Source organism: Ammospiza caudacuta, chromosome 3, assembly GCF_027887145.1.
Source record: "Ammospiza caudacuta isolate bAmmCau1 chromosome 3, bAmmCau1.pri, whole genome shotgun sequence".
Taxonomy (NCBI): domain Eukaryota; kingdom Metazoa; phylum Chordata; class Aves; order Passeriformes; family Passerellidae; genus Ammospiza; species Ammospiza caudacuta.
Window position 1 is genome coordinate 130,710 of NC_080595.1, and position 7,440 is coordinate 138,149.

Genomic DNA, 7,440 nt, shown 5'->3' on the forward strand with positions numbered 1-7,440 from the left:
AAACCAACTCACGAGACTCAAAACTGTACAACTGACCCTGAACATTACTAAAAAAAGTCCCCAAAGCTCTACCTTTATGCTCATGCACAAATAACAACCTATCATCTATACAAGTTATTTGAAAAAATTAAAAAAAATAATTAAAGCCATGAAAATAAAAAATCTAAACTATTAAAATACTAAAAAATATCACTGCCTAAATTAAAAAACATATTGCCTATAAAAACCCACCATATAAATGCCCCTGTCCCAAAAAATAAAAACAAAAAAACTATCGAACCAGAAAGAAATCACAACTTAGGAACACCAAAACCAGAGCGTTCAAGAAGTCACACCACATCCCTTATCATACACCAACTACAAACAACAGAAAACAATACAAGGAATTCTTAAAAACCACCTTAAGACCACTACATTGAAAAACATTTCAAAAATTAAAAACTGCATCTAACAAAAGCCATCTAATAAATTCACACCCAAAACTCCAGCAACCCAGCTGGCCCTACCAAAGCTCTATGTTTATGCATACAACAAACAAAACCAAAATCCCAGTAATACCCATCAGAAATCTATGAAAGAATCCTATTGAAATTAATCCTGCCTCAAATACAAACCAACCAATCCAGAAAGACAGCTTCACTCAGAAAACAATTTACACAGAGTTAATAATACCAAGAAATAAAACAACACACCATAACACCAATGAATATCATAGTGAAGTAAAAAAAAAACACTACATTTTTTCCTTTTTGTTTTTTAAACTAACTTCTTTTATTAGCTAGAACAAAAGCTTTTGCCAGGTCTGTAACAACAACAACTTCTTTTTTTCCTTCTCCTTCTAAAATGTCCCTTCTCACTCCCAAATTCCTTTCAACTCCTGAGTTTACATCCAAGCAAAAAGCAAAATTCGTGCACTCGTGCGTCCGATGCTCCTGTCAGGTTCTCTGTTTCCCTCCACATCTTCTTACACTTTCAGTCCTCACGCTGTCCCGCCGTGATGAGTCTGACAGAAGAATTGGCACAAGTTAACAGAGCATTTCCCTCCCTCCCTGCCTCTGCTTTCCTCAGCGCATTTCAATCCATCCCAGGCCTGCAACGATGCCCGCTCACCCCAAAGCTCACAGCAAGCACGCAGCAGCTCAGGCTCGCTCGGCTCCGGGGCTCTGTGCCTTGGATAGCCGAGGAAACTTCTGATGAGCCTGCGTTCCAATAAACTGGAATGCAAACTCACCTCCATCTCAGAGCCTCAGTGACCTCGCCCAGCCCCTTCATGACTTGCAGGCACAAGGATGCAAAGCAGCTTTTTGTCTTTTCTCCGGAGTGCCAACAGGTCAAATATGTCGGCTTTGACATCACTGATTACCCTCTCTTTGAAGTCTCCCAAGGACACTTTTAAAGAAAAGACAGAAGACTGCTGGTACATCCATGTGGGATCAGGAGGAAAGCAGCGAGGATCCGAGGCCAGCGGCGCGGCCGGGCAGTGCCACGTCCCTGCCACCCTGTGACAAGGCACACGGCTGCAGAGCCCCAGAGCCTGCAGGCCCTGCAGCTGCCACACGGATGGACCTGGTTCCCTCCCTGGGTGCCCAGGGGGAAACCTGAGGGCAGGCGTCCTCCCCGAGGGTGCACCCGGAGCCCCGGGCAGGGATGGAGTCGCCGGCTGCTCTCTGGGGACGAGACCCTCCCTGCAGGCGACGCTGCCTCGTCCTCTCCCTCCCCGTGGGACAGGGACCTCCAGGCTCTGCGACCAGCCTCCTTCCGTCAGCGTCCCGGTGCTGTGTCACAGCCACAGGGGTCAATTCGTGGTGAGTACCGATGGCACGCAAATGGCAGCCCGAGGAAATCGTCTTCTGGGCTCTAAGTGGTTGGGACAGGGTCTGATTTTCTCTTTTGTATCTGTATGATGATTAGTACAACAGGGCTCTGATGGATGACGTGGCAACACAGATTTATATTAAAAACCCCTCGATAGGATTACATCGACTTCTAGGAAAAGACAAAAGCTTAGGACCCTTCCGAAATCTACTTTTAATCCAAAGCACGGGGCTTGTCAGCACGCTGCACCTTCCAGCTTTTCAAAGCAGTTTACCTCTGAAGACCAGCAAACACTGATTTCTACAGAAACAATGGGCAACCCCCAGGCTAATCTCAGCACTACTGTTTAATAGGGGACCTGCCAGCGTGCCAGTCCAGCTTCAAGTGTGCTTTACTTCAGTCTAACATCCCCACAAAATTCTTCTCACATCTTCCAACCCTGAAATCTTATTTTCCCCTAAAGCTTCTCTTCATTAGCAATTTCCAAGTAACATGGTATTTTTACAACATTCAAAAATGTCATGCTGGACTGTGCTACAGAGTAATCTGCAAATACAAGCTTAGCAAAGTTTGAATTGACTTGTCCAGAGAAAAAACCTACAAGTGAACACCTACACCTGCCTACAAAGAGCTAACAAGCCCCTGGCAGCTGCCAGCATCAAAGCACAGCGGATGTTTCTAATACAGGGTAAGGATAACAATATCACCTCCTGTTCTCTCCAGCTTCTTTTCCCTGCAGTCGTATTTTGCTTCTTAGGATTTTTTTAGTCTCTGCATCTTCTTGGACAGCACCGAGCCCGACGGCAAGGAGACGAGAGTCTTTCCCTGCTGTGCGGAGAGAACCAGGAAAACAGTTAAAGTAAGAACAGGGCAGTTTGAAATTCATACTTGCAACGAGAAGCAGCGCCTAACCAACAGAACAAAAGGAAACAAACCATGATACCTGCCTGGGGACAGAAGACATATAAACTCTCCAGGATTTACAATTCCAGCGACCAACCCCTTCAGGACAGCAGCCAAGTGTCCCATGGGGTGGTGCTGCACCAAAGAACCATCTGAGAGGTTCCAAAGAGTGAAATGCACAATATTTTGCAAAGACAAAAAATCTTGCAAAATAACAAAAATACAATAGATGTAAACTACAGGGCAAGAGTACAAGTGTTACCTTTGGGAGCTGGAACCATCCAGGTGAGCACCTGATAACTGCATCCTCACCAGAGTTTGAGCCCTTCAGGACACAGAAGGGTTTTCCCCAGGAATTTCACAGACTGAGTTTTGACAGAAGCGCGCTCGCCGGATCCTCAGAAACGTCGCCCATTCTCCAGGTGTCTGGAGAGAACTGCAAATGGCTCTCACGCAGTTTGAGCTAGTTCTGTAAGGTCTCAGGGGGAATTTCACCAGATGCAACCAAATTGGGCAACTCCCAGTGGGACAGAAGGAACCCAAAGCTTGGGTGAGCAGAGCCGCAGCAAATACTGAGGAAACAAACAAAACAGCATCAAAAATAATAAACCATCCTTCTTTTTTCTCTTGCTTTTGTTTTTTTCTTATTCAGATCAGCACAGCAATTAAAGAGAAGGTGAAAAACTCACCATTACTGAACATTTCATCACCTGTAAGCTGAGCATCCTTAGCAGAGAGGACTCCAAAGTTAAAATTCACCCATCCCTGGGAAAGAAAACCAAATATCGTATGATAAACAGTCAAACAGCAGACATAAAAATTTGTTTCCTCTAAGGACTTTCAGGTACGTATGTATCTTTGCATTACACATGAGAACATACACTTTAGACCATCACCTAATACATAATAATTTACCTTTAAATTTTGATAGTACAGCATGAATTTTTTACTTAAATTGGTGATCTATTATTATTCAGTTGGTGCCTAAAAGTATTTCTGCTGTCACGTTCAAAAAAACATGAATTTTTTTTTTACTGTAAGGAGCAATTGATTTCAAAGTCATCACAAGCCCATCAAAACACAAAGCTCTGTTCACTGGACGGCTCTGTGAGCTAGAAGTAGTTAGGCTTCTACTTCCCTCTTGTTCTTCCAGAACCAATAAATCCTGTCAACAAAACCAGGATCTATAGCCCACTGCTGTGAAAGATTCTACAAGGATGATGGCTTGATTTGTGTTTAGAAGTTTTGATTTGAAATGGCCAGACCAATGGATAAAGACAGTGTAAGTAGTATTACACATTACTATTATTATTATGTCTATTATTATTTTTACTAGTACTACTACTATTATTATCACCTGCTACTGGAAGAAACAAACCAGTAGTACCTATACTTAATTACTTTTACCTCCAGAAAATAATAAAGAAAAAGAACCAAACCAAAAAAAGTCACTTCCTACCTTTTATATCAAGGGATGAAAACTTTCTCTTGGGCTCTTCTCCAATTTATCAAGACTCACAGCACTGAAAGGCAAACAAAACAGTGCTTTATAGAAGGGCAAGTGCACATTGCAAGGCTGAGCCACCAACTGATTGCAGTGACAGCAGTTACAACACGAATCGTTCCCAGAGCCTCTGTTCCATGGAATGTTCTGTGGAACTGCCATTTCTTTCCCAAAATACTAACTTCCAACACTTCCTAAACGTATTTGGTATTTTAAAACCACAGAAGTTAGTGAGACTCTGTGTGGAGGTCAGGTTTAAATTTATTTCCTTCTAAAGCACAGAGCTCTGTTCCATCACCCTTCCCTTCGGCTCTACGCTGCATCATGGTGAGCATTTGAGGAGGGCTCAAGAACCAATTCTATTTCTCTCTTTTTCTAGCTCTCTCTATTCTTAAATCATTCCAGACAAGTCCAATGAAAAATGACAAGTTCAGCATCAAAGTCACACTTTTTCCCTTTGTCTGCTCAAGAACAGGCTCTAAATCCACTTCTTGCTGCCTTCAACGATTAAGACTTGCAAAACCATTTTTACATGTTTTACAGCTTTATCATAAAACCCACAGAACGCAAGCTCTCAATTACAGGAAAAGGTAATTCACAGGCAAATATCTAAAGGGATCACTTACTTGGAAATACATACCTTGATAGAGATCGCACTGAGAACGTTTCTGTGGGACTCTAAGGGAGACATATTTTCTGGGTACCCTGGAAACAAGAAAAGCTAGAATATATTACAGGACATCCCCACTTTTTCTACATATTCAAATAGGATTTTTAATAAAAACAATTCAGTTAATAAAAGAAGGAAGAAAACCAAGGTGATTTTACTCAGCTATATTTACTCCCGATTTAGAGCAATAGAAAAGTCACGGGTGCTGCAAAGAAAAAAAAAGTGAACCATAAACGCCTACAGTAGAATTTTAAAACAAGTGCTTGGATAAAAGAATCTTATGGAACGTGAAGTAGAAAAAAGTGAAACCACTATCAGACCTGCCACTTTTCTCACCATTGTACAAGAACATCCTAAAAGCAGTATAAAGTCACTGCCTAAAACCGGTCATGGGATGTAACCAAGAACAATTTAGGCATTTGCTAATCTAGACAGAAACCTTTTCTGGATGCTAGTGTCAAATCACAAGTTTTGTCTTTCAGAAGCTCGACAATGCTGGAAAGCATTTTCCCTGGGGCTCGGGAGGGCAGGGGCGGAAGCGGGGATGAGTTTGCAGCTCGCACCTGGGCCATCCGAAGGGTACAGCCCGCCGGCTCCCTGCGCTGGGCATTCTCCCGGCCATCTCGGGCTTTACCGCTCAGCGCCGCTCCGTCCGTTTCCACGGCGCAAAGAGCCACGAGCACTAACGCGGGCAGCAGCCCCGTCACGCCGCCGATGTCGCAGCGCTCCCTGCTCGCAACGCCCGACACGCGGCGGAGCCGCCTCCGCCCGCAGCACCGGCAGCAGCCCGAGGGAGACGGCTGCGGCTCGGGGGCTCCTCCGGCGCCTCCGCCAGCCCGAGGGCGGCCGCCCCACCGGGACCGCGGCAGCGCCCGGCGCCGCTCGCCCGCGGCGGCTCCTGCAGCTCCCGGCCCGCGGCAGCAAAGCACCGCCTCGCCCTCCGCCATCGGCGGGCGGCAGCGCCCCCGCCCCCGGCACCGCTGAGTGAGGCCGACGAACCGGGCGGACGCTCCTTCCGCGCTCCTCAGCTCCACGCGGGCGCCCACACGGAGCCTTCGCCCCTCCAGCGTCGCCGTCCCGCGCGGGAGAGGCGCCGCCAGCTGCCCGCGCACAGCCCCGCGCGGCCGCCTGGCACGCCAGCCACTCATGGGCCGCGTCAGCCGTTGCGTCACACGCCGCGCCGGCAGCACGGCCTGCCGGGAGTTGTAGTCTCGGGCTGACAGCCACGGCGCCGTCCCCCGCCACCGGGAGCTGCAGTCCCTCCCGGGCATCAAACGGCTCCTTCGCCCCAGGGCGGGGAAGGACCCGAGGCAGCACCGCTCCTCCCGAATGCCCTCTCTTTTTCCCTCCAACTCTTTTTTCTTTTTTCACTCTGGTTTTCAACCCTTCCCTTCCCTCTTGCTCTCCTGTTTCCTTTCCTTTCCTTTCCTTTCCTTTCCTTTCCTTTCCTTTCCTTTCCTTTCCTTTCCTTTCCTTTCCTTTCCTTTCCTTTCCTTTCCCTTTCTTGTATTTCTGATCTTGGTTTATCTTTCTAGCTTTAGAATAAAACAGCAGCAGTAGAAACTGTCAGGATATCTGGGAGTAAAAAAAAAACTCCATAACGAAAATGATTTAAAGAAAACTATTTATTCCCTGGGAGCCTGAAATTTTCTACTGCTGCACGTGACATAGAGCTTTTAATCCCTTCTTATAGATAGTTGATATTTGATACTTACTTTATACAGCGCCCCCTGCCGTCTGTCCCGGCGCACTGCAGCCCCAGCGCTCCCTGTCGTCTGTCCCGGCGCACTGCAGGCACAGCGCCTCCTGCCGTCTGCACAGGCGCACTGCAGGCAGAGCGCTGCGGCGGCGTTCGGTTCTGTTGAATGAAACTCGGCTGAATTCGGCTCGGTTCGGCTCTTGGTCTAAACTCGTTTCAGTTCGGCTCTTCGGCCGAACTCGGCACGATTGGGCTAAACTCGGTCATATTCGGCACATTGTCTAAAAGCGGCCAGTGTCGGCTACACTCGGCTATCATCGGCTCTTGGTGTAAACTCGGCTGTTTTGGCCACACTCGGCTCTTCGGTTCAAGTCGGCTGTTTTCGGCTCCTCTGGGCTCCTCGGGGAAACTCGGCTCTTTTCGGCCACACTCGGCTCTTCGGTAAAAGTCGGCTATTTCCGGCCACACTCGGCTCTTCGGTGAAACTCGGCTGTTTCCGGCCACACTCGGCTCTTCGGCTCTTCGCAACTATTCGCCCCGGCTCGGCTCCCTCAGGGCGGGAAAGCGGCCGTGACAGGACCCCGGCACAGAGACCCGTTTACCCACATGCCTGTCACAAACCCGCCAAAATACGCTCGCCCGCGGCGCCGCTGAGACCACGGCGCCTTTCGGCTACATCTAAAACGCCACAAAAAATCCCACTGGGGCCGCGCCGGCTTCGGTCTTACACGCAGGCAGCCCTGAAGACGGACTGGGACCTTCAATTTACGCGCCATTTCTGCCCCCATCTCGAGAAGGTCAACCAAAAGTCCGCGACACCCGCGACTCGCCACTCCCAACGTGGCGGCC

The 7,440-nt window shown here is 47.9% G+C and overlaps 1 long non-coding RNA gene across 1 annotated transcript; it reads right to left on the reverse strand.

Moving 5' to 3' along the window:
- Positions 1–3,031: 3,031 nt before the first annotated feature.
- LOC131555732 (uncharacterized) lies at positions 3,032–4,243 on the reverse strand. Its single transcript, XR_009274550.1, has 3 exons — positions 4,178–4,243; positions 3,408–3,483; positions 3,032–3,290 (listed from the first exon to the last, which is right to left on the reverse strand). It is a non-coding gene; the product is annotated as an uncharacterized LOC131555732 (long non-coding RNA).
- Between the last annotated feature and the right edge of the window lie 3,197 nt (positions 4,244–7,440).